We start from the raw sequence: 16952 nt of genomic DNA, 5'->3' as shown, positions 1-16952 counted from the left end.
TAAACACATTCTGCCCCGACGGCCCGCTGCTGCCTCCACCCAGCCGTCGGTTCAGACGCCTCAGCCTGCTCGCCGCCGAGGGCGCCCTCCCGCGGCTCCCGCCCCTCCCGCACGGCCCCAGCAGCAGCCTTCACCCGGGCCGCGTCGTGGAGGACGCCGCAGGCAGGCGCCACAGCCCTCTCCAGCCCCGCGCCCCGCTAAACGCCAGGCCAAGCGGCGCTCCTGAGACGGGCTGCTCAGAGATGGCGACCAGTTCTTCGCAGGAGATGGTAGCAGGACCACTCCTTCCCCCGGTGGAGGGCCGGGGGAGAATCTTTTGTTCTCCACTCCCCGCTGCTCACCCACGGGTGGGCAGCACCCTAATGTGGTTAAAGAAAGAACTGATATCCCCATCTCTGAGCCCCCAGAAGGGAATGACAGTGCGCGCCGCCCACGGGCCCCGCCGCTCTCATCCCCTTCTGTCGCCAGACCCCTGCCAGAGCACGCCCCCGTGGAACGCTGGTCCTTCCCTGGCCTCCTCTGGCAGGACGCGGCTAATGACCGTGCCCCCACACCGGGCCGCTATGCCACCCACGTCCGGGCCGGTCATTCCGCTTCGCTGCACCCCCGCGGGGACGTCTGTCGTCCGCATGACCCCGCTGGCACAGTCCTTGGGAGCCTGGTTAGAGCTTCCCAACCTGTCCCGCTGGCTCGCGCGGACCATCAGGCTCGGCTATGCGATTCAGTTCGCGCGGTCTCCTCCCCGCTTCAGGGGAGTCCGCTTCACTATGGTCGGTGGCAATGCCCCTGTCATGAGAGCGGAGGTCGCCACCCTGCTGGCGAAGGGTGCGATCGAGACCGTCCCTCCAGCCGCAATGAGGTCCGGCTTCTACAGCCCCTACTTCATTGTCCCCAAGAAAACCGGTGGGTTACGGCCAATCCTGGATCTGCGCGTCTTGAACCGTTCCCTTCACAGGCTTCCGTTCAAGATGCTCACGGCCAAGCGCATTTTCGAATGTGTGCAGCCACAGGATTGGTTTGCAGCGATCGACCTGAAGGACGCCTACTTTCATGTCTCCATTCTTCCTCGACACAGACCGTTCCTACGGTTTGCTTTCGAGGGGCAGGCATACCAGTACGCGGTTCTCCCATTCGGGCTGGCCCTGTCTCCTCGCGTCTTCACGAAGGTCGTCGAGGCAGCCCTTGTGCCGCTACGGCAACACGGGGTTCGCATCCTGAATTATCTCGACGACTGGCTAATCCTAGCTCACTCTCGGGACCAGGTTTGCGAACACAGGGACCTAGTGCTCCGGCACCTAGCTCGTCTGGGCCTTCGGGTCAACTGGGAGAAGAGCAAACTTTGCCCCGTGCAGAGGATCTCTTTTCTCGGTATGGAAATCGACTCGGTCGCCATGTGCGCGCAGCTTACGAGCGAGCGCGCGCAGTCACTGCTGACTTGCCTGAGACAAATCGAGGGCAAGAGTGCGGTTCCACTGAAACTTTTTCAGAGGCTCCTGGGGCATATGGCATCTGCAGCCGCGGTAACGCCGCTCGGATTACTTCATATGAGACCGCTTCAGCACTGGCTTCACGATCGAGTCCCGAGGTGGGCATGGCACCAGGGCAAGCTCCGAGTACCAGTTACTCCGACCTGCCGTCAGACCTTCTCCCCGTGGACGAACCTCAGCTTTCTACGGGCCGGAGTGCCCTTAGAACGAGTTTCCAGGCATGTTGTTGTGTCAACGGATGCCTCCTCCACGGGCTGGGGTGCCAAGTGCAATGGACATGCTGCCGCGGGCTCCTGGACAGGACCCCACCGCCTATGGCATGTCAATTGCCTCGAGTTGCTGGCAGTACGTCTCGCTCTGCACCGCTTCCGGGCGCTGCTCAAGAACCAGCACGTACTAGTCCGCTCAGACAATACCGCGACAGTAGCGTACATCAACCGACAGGGTGGTCTACGCTCCCGCCGTATGTCGCAACTCGCCCGCCACCTCCTCTTATGGAGTCAGAAGCATCTGAGGTCGCTTCGAGCCATTTATATTCCGGGAGACCTGAACTGTGCGGCCGACGAGCTCTCACGGCTTCAGCCTCTTCCGGGAGAATGGAGACTCCATCCCCAGGCGGTCCAGCTGATTTGGGATCAGTTCGGGGACGCACAGGTAGACCTGTTTGCCTCCCACGACTCGTCCCACTGCGCCCAGTTTTACTCCCTGACCGAGGGCACGCTCGGCACGGACGCTCTGGCGCACAGCTGGCCCCGGGGCCTCCGCAAGTATGCGTTTCCCCCAGTGAGCCTTCTTGCACAGACCCTGTGCAAGATCAGGGAGGACGAGGAGCAGGTCATATTGGTTGCGCCGCACTGGCCCACCCGAACCTGGTTCTCCGAACTTGTACTCCTCGCGACAGCACCTCCCTGGCCAATTCCTCTGAGGAAGGACCTCCTTTCTCAGGGACGGGGCACCCTTTGGCACCCTCGTCCCGATCTCTGGAACCTCCACGTGTGGCTCCTGGACGGGACGAGGCAGGTTTGAGTACCCTACCACCAGCGGTGGTGGCTACCATCACTTCCGCTAGAGCGTCGTCCACTAGACATGCCTACGCGTTGAAGTGGAACCTCTTCGTCTCTTGGTGCTCTTCTCACTCAGAAGACCCCGGATCATGCCCGATCAGTGTCGTGCTTTCCTTCCTGCAGGATGGGTTGGAGCGAAGGCTGTCTCCCTCCACCCTGAAAGTATATGTTGCCGCTATCGCCGCACATCACGATGCAGTTGATGGTAAGTCCGTGGGAAAGCACGACCTGGTCATCAGGTTCCTGAGAGGAGCGAGGAGACTACAGCCTCCTCGCCCTCCTCTCGTGCCCTCTTGGGACCTCTCAGTGGTACTAACTGCCCTGCAGAGTGCTCCCTTTGAGCCTCTGCAATCAGTGGAGCTTAAGTTCCTGTCCGTTAAGACAGCGCTCCTGGTTGCTTTGGCCTCCATCAAGAGGGTAGGGGACCTGCACGCATTTTCTGTAGACGAAGCGTGCCTGGAATTCGGGCCGGCCTTTTCTCACGTGATCCTGAGACCCCGGCCTGGATATGTGCCCAAGGTTCCCACCACTCCCTTCCGGGACCAGGTGGTGAACCTGCAAGCGCTGCCCCTGGAGGAGGCAGACCCAGCCTTGGCATTGCTCTGTCCAGTACGCGCCCTCCGTGCTTACGTAGACAGAACGCAGTGTTTCAGGACCTCAGACCAGCTCTTTGTCTGTTATGGTGGGAAGTTGAAGGGAAAGGCTCTCTCCAAGCAAAGGTTGTCTCACTGGATAGTGGACGCCATTGCTTTGGCTTACCAGCAGCAAGGTCGACCGTGCCCCCTTGGTGTGACGGCCCACTCCACCCGGAGTGTGGCCTCCTCTTGGGCTCTAGCGCATGGCGCCTCGCTAACAGACATCTGCAGAGCTGCAGGCTGGGCGACACCCAACACTTTCGCCAGATTCTATAATCTCCGAGTGGAGCCAGTGTCCTCCCGAGTACTCGCTTCAACCAGCCGGTGCTAGGACCCGCTCAGGTGTCTTCGCTTGCTCGCCATTCCACTCCACGGACTGGATACGTGCGACTTTCTCCTCAGGTGAGCCTGATAAGCCCTGAGTTCCTCCAGCGCTGTTGACGTCAACGCCAGAGTTATGCCTCCGGCAGCTTTCGCGTTGGCTAGGTGCCACCATGTGCATGGTTCCCCCGCTGGGCGACCCCCACGTGTGTATTTCCACTGTAAGCCTCCTTCGAGCATGTGTCTTTCCCTTGGCAAGCCAGTCTGCCACCCCTGGGGTTGAAATACTCCACCCTACGGGCTGGACACCCCAGTGTTCTCCGTATGCACCCCCCTTCGGGTCATATGTGTTTTCTTAAGTCCCCCCCCTTCGGGCGGGCACTGATTGCATATTTCCACTGTGATATGCTTCCCAGTGTACCTTGGTATTCCTGTGTTAAGTAGGAGTCCTTCGTCCGTGCTAGTCTCACGACAGGGAGCTCAGACTTACGCAGGGCACTGGAAGACAGCCGAGGTGGCGTGATTGGACTGGGAACCCCATTCGTCGTCATTTCGACGTAACTCGAAGTGACAACGAAAGGGAACGTCTCGGTTACGGATGTAACCCTCGTTCCCTGAGTAGGGAACGGAGACGTTACGTCTTCCTGCCACTTCCGCTGTACCGCTGGAACAGCCTGAGTTCAGCTTGGCTCCTTCAGCGAAGAAACATATCTGCATGTTGCCGGCTCACTTCCTTATATACCCACACTGTGGGGCGGAGTTACGCTATGCAAATTCAGCAGACCCATGGCATTTGCTTGCCATTGGCTCGTTTTATTAATATTCGAAGAGGATAGGCTTCTAAGCGAACCCCATTCGTCGTCATTTCGACGTAACGTCTCCGTTCCCTACTCAGGGAACGAGGGTTACATCCGTAACCGAGACGTTACGTTAGTAACCGAGTACGTTTTTATCTGTTTTGATAGTACTGTCTGTATTGTCCATATTGTATTTTTATCTTCCTTACCCAGGGACCACAGATGCTAATTAGCTGTATAGCTAACTCTGGTACAGGGCTCGAACTGTGCATGGTCCCTGTCAAATAAACTAAATAATAAAAAAATAAAAAAAATAAGCAATTTTGTACAGCACTTTGGCCAACCAAGGTTGTTTTAAATGTGGTTTATAAATAAATTAAACTTGAAACTGAAACTTTTGGAAGTAACTTGACGCTTCAAATTATTTTATTATTAATTACATCGTTACACCAGTAGGTGGCGACACGTGACTTTTGTTTTTGTCATTGAATAATTCTCTCAAAAAATTTGTTGAAAAACTGATACATCTGATAATGCAACAAGTGAATTGAATCATTTACTCATCCAATTTTTTTTTCTAAATAATTAATTAATTATGTTTAAATAGACTGCACCAATTTTTTTTTCTTCAAAACCTCTAGTAAATGACATTTTATTTTTAGTCTATTTTAAACAAAACAAATCATAATTCTCCATTTATATAGAATGGTTGTGTGTGCGTGTGTTTGTGCGTGCGTGCGTGCGTGTATGTGTGTATGTGTGTGTGGGTTTAGAACATATCGTGTGTGTGTTAACTAGCCATGCTAACTAACAGCAATATTGTCATGAAACGTGTGTGTGCTGTGCAGCCGCTTCGGGCTGGTCCCCTTTATGTTTTTGTGTTATGACTTCAGTGAAGTTGTGTTATATTGCACATGATGTTTAGATGAGCAGGATCCACCGTTGCCTAAATCAAATTTGTTTTTGTGTCTTTCTTCGTGTGAGCGTTGCCTAATATCAAACACGACTGTAGCAGCAGCCGAAGTCTTCATATCAGTTTATGTGTGCAGAAGATAATAATAACACTAATATGAGCGTTAGTAGATGTACAGTCTGCGCATGAAGACCGCGTATTGATTTCCACTGTCAATCCAACAATAAACACCTCTGTATGCAGACCGTCACCGAGTGTGTCTTTCATTATGATATATGAATTATACATTACATGCAGAAAATTGCATGTTTGTCGATATTTGATTTGATTTCCCAGATTTAAATCACGATCTGCCACATGTTGGATGATTATTATGCATCTAAGTTCACACACAGTGTTAGGGGATGGTTACAGCATAATTAAGATTTTAAATGAATGTGAACAACATCAGCCTGTCAAAAAAACAACAACCCAAAGCTGAAAAACCTTAATGTTCATTTCAAATCAGTTCAAGTTACAATTTTAATCAAACCACCAGATCTTCTTAATCTAGTTTAGTGCAGCAGATTAGCAAAACAATCGTTCACTTTGGTATACAAGCATGACATTTGGCACAAATACTCTATAAGGGCCACTATTTTGGAAAAAGGCAATGGCCACTCAAAAATTCAATATGGCGGCCAATTTTCAAGATGGCCGCCATTGCTATTCAATGCTTATTATATAAATTATTCACACAGTGATCCAAGCATAACATTTGATACAAATACTCTCTGAAGAACATGTTAATGGAAAAAGATGCTTGTCCCTCAAAAATTCAAGATGGTCGCCATTTTTAAAGATGGCCACCGTTCCTGTCGAATATGAATTATTTCAATTGTTCAAATGGTGATGCAAGCATAAAATTAGGCAGAAATACTCTTCAAGGAACACTCTTTTGGGAAAAGGTATGTGCCACTCAAAAATTCAATATGGCGGCCAATTTTCAAGATGGCTGCCATTTCTGTCAAATAGTCATAATGTCTGCTTCGTCTGCCTCCTCTCCGGCTTAGTTAAACTTGCCAGAGATATAAAATCCCCGCCGGCATAGCTCTCAGGTTCATTGGAGTACACAAGCTTCTCCACCACGGGTTAGGGTTAGGGTGCAGTCCACAGAGAGGACGGGCCACTGTTAGAAGGAGGAAGTGGCCAGTAGAAAATCACGATGGAAACAGTCAGAAGAGAGTATTTTCACAAAATGTTGTGCCTACATCACGGTTTGAATGATTGTCATGATGAGCATTTGACAGAAATAGTGGCCATCTTGAAAAAATGTCCGCCATGTTGAATTTTTGGGTGGTCAATGCCTTTTTCCCCAAAAGTGACCCTTAGAGAGTATCTTAGAGAGCAAAACTCCTCTGTTCTAATTGGTTTTATAGACGCCTCTAAAGCTTTTGACCGAGTCAATCATCGGAAGTTGTTTCTGAAAATGAAACTAAGGGGCGTGCCTGACAGCATGATAAGAATCTTGGCATACTGGTATGCCAACCAGAGTATGCAGGTCAGATGGGGTAATAGAGTCTCCCCTCCGTTTAGTGTTGGTAATGGAGTAAGACAATGGGGGTTACTCCCCGGCCCTTTTCAACCTGTATATGAATGTTTTATCAGAACAACTAAGAGGCGGCAAAACTGGTTGTATGATTGGTAACGCTTTAATAAATCATTTTATGTATGCCGATGATCTGGCTATTGTTTCCCCTAGCAGTGCTGGATTTCAACAGTTGTTGAATATATGTTCTGATTATGGGCTCAAATATGACGTGCAGTATAATGCTAAGAAGAGTGTTGTCATGATATGCAGAACAAAAGGGGATAAAGACCTCAACTTTCCAGTTTTTTATCTGGCAGGCAAAGTGCTAGGTGTTTGTAATAAAACAAAATACCTGGGGCACTTCCTCACAGATCAATTGTCTGATGATGATGACATGTATAGGCAGTGTCGTATGCTTTATGCTCAAGCTAACATGTTAGCAAGAAAATTCTATATGTGTTCAGACAATGTTAAGATAAGGCTCTTTCAAGCCTACTGTACTCCACTCTACACTGCCCCATTGTGGGCCAAGTTTAAAAAGACAAGCATACATAAGCTTCAGGTGGCTTATAATGACTGTATGCGAATATTGCTTCAAAAACCTAGGTGGTGTAGTGCAAGTGAATTGTTTTGTAAGGCAAGAGTCAACACTTTTCAGGCTTTATTGAGAAATCTGATGTACAAATTTATTGGTCGACTGGATGGTTCTCAGAATGGTATTATTTAACACCGTCTCACCCCAAAACGTCACATACTGACGGGTCTTGACCATACGGCAACATACGACGAAAAGGGTACCCTTTAACGTCCATGTGTGACGATTCGGGTATGGTTGGGTTTAGGTATGCGTTAGGGTACCGCTAGGAGGCGCTGCTGGTGCGCTTATGTCTGCGTCTCATATTGACGTTATAGGGGTACCCTTTTCGTCGTATGTTGACGTATGGTCAAGGCCCGTCAGTATGTGACGTTTTGGGGTGAGACCGGGCTGTATTATTAAGTTACTGGTAAATCCTAGTGAAAGTGTTGTGCGATACCAGTCACAGCTGTGGAAGCACTGGTATAACTGTCTTTTATAATTGGTAATTGTTTGGTTGTTGTTGTGTTGTTGTTGTTGTTGTTTTTTATGGTTTTCTAATGGACCTTGAGTCTGTCAATAAAGTTGAACTGAACTGAACTGAACTATCTGTGCCAAATGTCATGCTTCTATGAAATATGCCATTAATCTGCTGCACTAATTCACAAATATAAGTGTAAAATAAGTTGTAGTAAATGTAAATGTGTGTGTGTGTGGACATGAATGCATACAGAAACAAATGAAAAAGAAAAAATGAAAAAAGATCTGTGTGAAATATGTCATTTGTATTTTGTAGATAAATTGACACTGAATTGTGACGTGTTTTTAATGTTTTTCTATCCCAGCTGGGACTTTAACTTCAATGCACACACACTCGTGGGGACTCGTGTCATGTGGACATAAATTGAAACAAGCTTATAAATCATACAGAATGAGTTTTTTTATAAATGTAAAGAGAATATATATACAGCTTATACAGTATAAAAAGTGTGTGTGTCAGGATCCATTTTTAGTTAAAATAATTTTGTTACTATTTATTAGGGTTGTTAAATACAATGATCAACTCCTTGATTTAATGTAAAATAAAGTAAATGTATTCATTAGGCCTAAATAATCACACTTTTTTTTTTTTTTTTTTGTATTTCTAATTGCTCAAGCGCTAGGGTTCAAATGGTTTTGATGGGTTGAGTTCAAGTAATAATGGATGGGTGTGTGTTTCCAGTTAGAGAATCAAGAGAGAGACTGATGTCCCAGTTCACATGTTTATTGAGGTTATTCTGTCTTCATGTTGATATTTAACAACTAAACAGAAACAAGGAACAATTAAGTAGCTTCATAAACAGTATAAAGTCAATTACAATACATGTGTGGGGCCTAACAAGTGGTTGAATATGTTACAAATAGCCATTAGTACCACAAGAGTTGCATAGTATTAGTAAATGAGCTTTTCCCCTGTACGTCTAGGCTTCTCTTGCACAGGCATTTAGTGTAATTTGGAATATAACAAGCCTTTGTCAGTTATCAAGGATATTGTGGACACTTATGTTCACAATCTGTGTGACTTCAATGCAAAAATGTTCAGTATGTTCTCAGTGCATCACCTCTAAAAACACAAACTGTGAGACTAAAAACAAGATGTTAGTGTGGATAATGGCTTTTAGTTGCCATTGATTCAAAAATTAAAAATGTTGCTTAATCTGAAGAATATCAAATTATTTCCAGGACAGCAACATAGTGTCGGCCCTGATCCGGCCCACATCTGGTACATGTGGATTCAATGTTCAATCCGTACTGGATGTGGACCGACACTATGTAACACCGTGTCCTAACCAGACCCGATGCGATAAGATCCAGAGACAAATAATTTCACTAGATGCGACTGCGAGATCTGAACAATCAGAACAGCGTGTGGGCGGAGTCTCGCGGCGAGTGCACGGCCAATCAGAACAGTGTGTGGGCGGAGTCTCGCGGCGAGTGCACAGCCAATCAGAACAGCGTGTGGGCGGAGTCTCGCAAATAATACACTTGTTTGTTCACAGTTTGAACTCTCTTGTTTCCATTTGTTTAATTTCAAGATCTGAGGAGAATTATCCAGTGTTGCTTTTACAGCCTCAAAGCTGGAGCACTAAATGATATTCAAAGTCACATGACACGTTTTTAACATTAAATAAAGCACATAAACCGCGCCTGAGATTATCATTGCCACACTTTGTGTTTGTTGTTCCAGCGCGACGTCGCAAGAAACATTACATTTATTCATTTAGCTGACGCTTTTATCCAAAGCGACTTACAATTGCTATATATGTCAGAGGTCGCACGCCTCTGGAGCAACTAGGGGTTAAGTGTCTTGCTCAGGGACACATTGGTGTCTCACAGTGGATTCGAACCCGGGTCTCTCACACCAAAGGCAAGTGTCTTATCCATTGTGCCATCACCAACATAGAAACCGTTTCTAAAATAGAGTCGTCGCGTGTCGCCGGCGCGGCTGGTTAAGACAAAAACTCATTAACATGGGAAACATCCTTTTATCGCGCGTCGCGTGGAGTTAGGACACGGTGTTACTCTCTATCATGGATCTGAATGTGAAACTCACTTAGATAACTTGGAGCAATGCCTCTTCTTATGTCTTGTTAGATTACCTGATTTGGCGAAACTGTTCCCACATGCAGGACACTTGTGCGGTCTCTCTCCGGTATGAACTCTCTCGTGATCTTTCAGGTTTCCTGAATTAGTGTAACTCTTGTCACAGTGTGAACACTTGTACGGTCTCTCTCCGGTATGAACTCTCTCGTGTGATCTTAAGTTGGCCGGTGTAAAGAAGGTCTTCCCGCAGTCAAAGCACATATACGCTCTCACACCAGTGTGAATACGCAGGTGGCCCTGTAAATTACGAAGATGTGTAAAACTCTTTCCACATGTAGAACAAAAGTAAGGCTTGACAGCGGCATGGATGTTAAGGTGTCTTTTTAAGCTTGATGATTGAACAAATGTCTCCTGGCACTGGTCACAGCTGAAGGACTTCACAGCGGAGTGAGTGAGCAGATGAGCGGCCAAGATGCCTCTAATCCTGAAGCTCTTTCCACACTGAGTGCAGGAGAACGGTCTCTCTCCGGTGTGAATCCTCATGTGATCCTTTAGGTGTCGTTTGCAAGTGAAACTGTTTCCACACTGAGTGCAGGAGAACGGTCTCTCTCCGGTGTGAACAATCATGTGTAGTTTGAGTTTTGATTTATGTATGAAACTCTTTCCACACTGAGTGCATGAGAAGGGCTTTTCTCCCGTGTGAATCTTCATGTGCTGATTAAGGTTTCCTTTAAGTCCGAAGCTCTTTCCACACTCGGAGCAGGAGAAAGATCCGCTTTCCACAGCTTGTGTCTGTTTCTTCTCAGTCTGTGAAACGACTGCGTTTCCGTCTTCATTTGTGAAAGGATGAGGTTTGTCTTCATTCACTTCCATCAGGTCTAAAATCAACATAAGAAATTCCCATAATTAAAGAAGGATAAATGAGGAACATAAAAAATTAAGTTAATTCTGGCACAGAATAAATTTGTCAGGGGTGCGTTTCCCGAAAGCATCGTTAGCCAACTATAGTCGCAAGTTCCGTCGTTATCAGCAGTTCAACGATTTGGTGTTTCCCGAAACCATCGTTCCAACGAACGTTCGCAAACAGCATCGCAAACTTGTGTGGTTGGAGCGACAGATCTCGAGCTGCGGTCAGAAGCAGAGTTTCTAGTTTATATGAGATGTAGACTGAATAAATCCTTATCTTTAGCAAAATAAGCAAGCGGACATTCAGCACAACCCGTGTTATTTATTTAGAATACATACAAATGTAATTTACGTCTTTTATTTTGTCAAGAGATTTAAAGCACCGTTTTTGAAGACTGCACATGTGCGAACGTGCTCTACTGTGTAAGAACGAGACAAATATTGAGTCTGGTAATAAAGCAAAATAACTGAAAACAATTATAAATGGTCTTCAGATGCCATGTATGTAACTTATATGACAAAATCTAGCGTTAATTCGATCTCAAACAGATTCAATAAAAAAAGTTATTAGTCCACCACGTGCGAGACGTCATGAACCAACGTGGTTGAACGATACTTTGCGACATACGGTTTCGGGAAACAGTCGTGACTAGCTAGTTGATTTCTCCAACGATGCATCGTACTACGGTAGTAAAGCAGCGAGCTATATAGTTGTACGGGAAACGCACCGCTGGTTGATTTTAAACCTCAACAATAGGAACCATGTCGGCTACACCGTGTTATCCTCTTTTTAAAATTTGCACCCTATTGACTTGAATAGGGTCTAATTTTAAACCTGCTTTTAGCCTCTTATCATCCTTGATGTGTCATACAAGTGCCCAGCCATGTTGAGTGATTCCTTCAGAGTGACCACGAGCAAATACCTGTATTTAGTTCCTGTTTTCGGTCGAAGTCCAAAGTAGTCGAATGTCGAGTTCACGCGCATATGTTTAGTTACCTATGATCACGCGCGTGAACTCGACATTCAACTACTTTGGACTTCGACCGAAAACAGGAACTGGGATGTGCGCTGGCTGATATAACATCATTTTTATTCATATCTTACATCTACTGCAGTCAGATTCACTCGTGTTCACTCTGAAGGAATCACTCAACATGGCTGGGCACTTGTAATGACACATCAAGGATGATAAGAGGATAAAAGCAGGTTTAAAACTTGCCCCATTGAAGTCAATAGGGTGCAAATTTTAAAAAGAGGATAACACTGTGTAGGCAACACCGATTTGTGTCGTTGTTCTCTGTATTGACAGCACTCCAAATTTACAAAAAATTGAGCTCAATGTTAAAATTGACCGGAGTTCTCCTTTAAAATGGCTGACAGTCGAAAACAGGGTGAGACAGTTGAAACTGAGATTTTGCATAGGAATGAGCCAAGGTATTTTAAAGATTATTTTAAGTTTATTAGGAACTCAACTAGAGGCAGTGCCACATACATATTCCTTGTAGATTTAAGAGCTGTTCTGGGCAAAACCCTTTTTGTACATGGGAGCAACGGAATGGAACAAACTCCCAGTTGAGTTTAAGTTAAGCCAGTCGGTGCGTTTCCCAAAAGCATCGTTGGCCAACTATGATCACAATTTCTATTGAACTCTATTGGTAACGACGGATCTTGCGACCGTAGTTGGCTTTGGGAAACGCACAGATCGCTGTTTTAATAGAGCATGTGGTGAATGGTTGCTAAATGCTAATTAGATTTTATTTTATTAATCTTAAGGAATATTTATTATTGCAGTGTACGTATTTGTGTTTATTTTATTTTGTATTTGGATGTGGTTGAATGTACAAGGCACCTTTTAGTCATCTATAGCTTGCCTGGCCATCTTTATCAGACTACAACGAGGACCACAACGGAAATAAGTTTGTAACTGTCTTGTGTTATCCTCAACAGTTCTGATAAATGTATAATGTCACTGTGATGGCATCTGGTTATGCATTTATTTTTGTTACTGTCTAATAAATCTAAATATTGTGCATCCCTAGTTTTCATCTTAATGTTCCTCATCAGTCATTAAAGAGAATGAAGGAAAACACAGACCTGTTTGTTCCTCTGTTTCTTCATCTCTCGTTCTGCAGGGTTCCTCCTCAAACTCCATCTCTACAATAGTGTGTGCCGGTCGTCTCTCCTGTTGCTTCTTCTTCTCCTGTGTGTCTCCTGTTGCTTCTTCTCCTGTGTGAAGATAGGAAAATTCCCAGCATTTAAACTCTCCTGAACGGCTGTGTGAACGGCTGTGTGAACTGTGAATTGTGGAGTTGTGAATTGTGGTCGTTTAGCAGATGATGATCATCACACTTACAATCACTCTCAATGATCCAGGTGCAAACGTTGCTCAAATAGTCACTCAGAAACCATTGCATAATTCATTTCTAACTCCTCTATCTGATTTCTGTGTTGCCTTTACAAGATGGTCTACCATAGATTCATTAAATCAAATGTCGTGAGATGTAGCAAATGTGATTTTTATGTTCAAACACTTTCTTGCAACAGAACATCATCCAGACGGTACATGATGACAATCATCAAATGAGAGTTGTGTTTGCATTATAGCCTATATTATATTAGCCTACTTATTTCTTCATGGTATTTTAGTCTAAATAAGCGGTTCTCATCCAAGGGGATTACTTTAAATTATTTAAAATAACACAAAACAAGCATGAAAAAGCTAAAAACAACTAGAATCAAGATAACAAATATACATATTTCTAAATGCTCTAACGTGTTTTATCAAGTAGAAATTGTGAGTGAAGTCAAAAAGGTTGAGATGTACTGGTGTAAATCTCCTCAAAAGTAATAATAATAATAATACATTTTATTTAAAGCGCCTTATCAGGACACCCAAGGACACTGTACAAAGCAGATAAAAACATTAAAACAGTAAACAAATAAAATTGGCAAGACACATTGAGGAGATATGGGTCAGGTGGAATATGACTGTCTAAACAACAGAGTTTTAAGTTTGGATTTGAGGAGATGAAATGAGTCGATGGTACGAAGGTCTGGAGGGAGTGAAGTCCAAAGATGGGGAGCAGAGCCTTAGCTGGCAGGTGTGGGAGGATCGGAGTGAACGGGTAGGGATGTTTAAATGGAGGAGATCTGAGATATAAGGAGGAGCCATGTTATGAACAGCTTTGAAAGTAATGAGAAGTATTTTAAAAATGATCCTCTGTTTAATTGGAAGCCAGTGAAGTTGTTGCAAGATAGGAGTGATATGATGAAAAATGGGGGTCCGAGTAATCAGACGTGCAGCAGAGTTCTGGAGGAGCTGCAGCTTCTGGAGCGACTTATTAGGGAGACCAAACAGAGACCAAACAGGAGTGAGTTGCAGAAGTCTATCCGCGATGTGACGAGGCTGTGGACCAGGATGGCAGTGGTTTGGGGAGTGAGAGAGGGGCGAAGACGGGAGATGTTACGCAGGTGGAAATAGGCAGACCGGGTGATGCTATTAATGTGAGAGTGGAACGATAATGTGCTGTCGAGGACGACACCCAGACTCTTAACCTGAGGGGAGGGAAGAACAATTGAATTATCAATGACAATGGAAACATTATTAGCTTTATTAGAGAGTATGTGGTGAGCCCAGCAGAAGAACTTCGGTTTTTGAACTGTTTAGTTTGAGAAAGTTGGATGAGAACCAAGAGTGGATTTCTTGGAGACAGAGGGTAAGAGAGGTTGGTGGGAGTAAAGAAGATGGTTTAGTAGAGAGGTAGAGCTGGGTGTCGTCCGCGTAGCAATGAAATTTAATGTTATGTTTACGGAGGATGTGACCAAGAGGGAGGATGTAGATGATAAAAATGAGAGGCCCCAATACAGAGCCTTGGGGCACTCCAGCGGAGATTTCTGGGATTTGAGTTGTATGAACTGTGTGCGATCAGAGATGTATGAAGTAAACCAGGCTATGGGAATGTGGGTGATGCCAATAGATGATAATCGACTAAGGAGGGTAGGATGAGAAATGGTATCAAAAGCTGCTGTGAGGTCCAGAATAATGAGAATTGAAAGTAACCCAGAATCAGAAGCCATGAGAAGGTCATCTGAAATTTTGAGGAGTGCGGTTTCAGTGCTATGAAGCCGGATTGAAACTGCTCGTAGATGCTGTTAGACATGAGGTGATTATGAAGTTGAGAAGCGACTGTTTTTCCCAGAATTTTAGATATGAAGGGTAAGTAAGATATGGGACGAAGATTGCTAAAATTAGTGGGGTCCAGACCAGGTTTTTTCAGGATGGGTGTGACCGAGGCCGTTTTGAGTGAAAGGGGGACTGAACCGGAGCTTAGGGAGGAGTGAATGATCTCAGTGATGAGAGGGGCAAGTGAAGAGCAACAGAATTTAACCAAAGTGGAGGGAAGTGGGTCAAGCTGGCATGTGCAGGGTTTAGATTTATTAATAATGTCATAAATCTAAAAGTGCAGTTATGATCAGGAATAAGCTCTATATCCACAGCACTGTTAAACTGTGACTTATTCAGTTCAGAGAGAAGCTGAGAGAGTATTGATGAGGGATCACGCATCGATTACATGTGTGAATGTGTGCAAAAAGACACAGGAATAGTTTCAAAAGATACAGCCATTTAACAAAAAAAACAAAAAAAAAATCCAGTTGGTGTGTCGGATCGTTGCATCATAATTTACATGTAAACAATGTTGGAACAAAACAGAATCTAGAACATTTCTTTGTTATGTATGAAAATTTCCAACATAAATACTTCTTACTGTGTTGCCATGTAGAGTAAAAGCATAAACAATAAACGTAGCCTACACCGGGAAATTTGAACATGACAGCATACCCGGTTCAAAAAGTACCGCTCGCCACTTATAGTTTTATAACGAGTAACGTAAAGTAATAAGTAAAGAAATATGACTTTTTAAAGGAGTAATAAGTCAAAAGTAACTTAAGTGTGTAGTTCCTCCCCCAAAGGCAGCGCAATGTGTTGGTCATTTAAACCGTGAGCACGGATCAATATAAGTTCTGGAAGATCCAGCAGAAATAGTTGACCATCCGGGGACTTCTGGCGTACTCTGCTCGGGACACACTCATTTAAATCTCTCAGTCTTTCTAGCTCCGGTGGGTCTGGCATACTATCACCAAACAAGCTGGCATTTTAACTAAATGTTCGTTCATAATGTCTTCGCCTGTTGCTTTTAAAGGCATCGTGTAGTCTTTGTTGCAGCATTGAATTACAGTTACACTTAAACTATGTTATTATACAGTTACGTTTGCTAAGCTAGCTATAGCTACAGTACATCAATCACCCAGTGTTAGCAGCTGGTCACTGAGAGAAGCTAGTTGTTGTACCAGTGCTGTGTTGATATTACAGTTTTTCTCAATCGCTAAAACACTAAATCCCATTGGCTGAACAAAGTTCTCAGTTGCCTGAACTCATTTAGCTAATTGTCCAGTCTGTTGTCAATACCGTAAACCATCTCACATCAGTTTGCAGATCTCACTTACACTTTTCAGCTAAACTCAAAACACTTTCTGCTCTCTAATGCACACGTCATCCATACTGGGAAACACAAGAGGCAAAAATCAACAGAGAACATGTCATTGATTGAACACAACCACTCAAAATTGATCTAACCTTTTTCAAATAAAAAAATGATGTGACACAACCAATATTTGACTTTTGTCCCTTTTAGTATTGTATACTGTATACAGTGCAATGAACAAATTGTATGGCCCTGAACATTGTGCTTTCCATTGTTACCAGCACTGACTACTCAATAGAGTTTGACTGGTTGCAGGTTCATATCAACAAAGAGCAAGAACTACAGTAACACAGAGACAAAGGACAAGTGTGTGAGAGGCAGGGTACAGAACTGTAGAAATAGGGGTGCAGGGTAGCCTGGGAAAACCCAGACCACTTCCGGCAAATTTAGATTTGCTCTGCAAGTGGGTCTGGCAAAGAGCCCATTGAAACCCATTTCCAATCCGTCAAAATCGCGGCACCAATCAGAAACGTTGGGGCGGGCTTTACACGATGACGACAGAGCAGAGACGGTGACGCAGATATTGTACATTACAGAGATGGATGCCGCCGTGGAACA

This window comes from Phoxinus phoxinus, assembly GCF_949152265.1.
Source record: "Phoxinus phoxinus genome assembly, chromosome: 17".
Classification (NCBI taxonomy): Eukaryota; Metazoa; Chordata; class Actinopteri; order Cypriniformes; family Leuciscidae; genus Phoxinus; species Phoxinus phoxinus.
Note: the sequence above shows the minus strand (reverse complement) of the source record.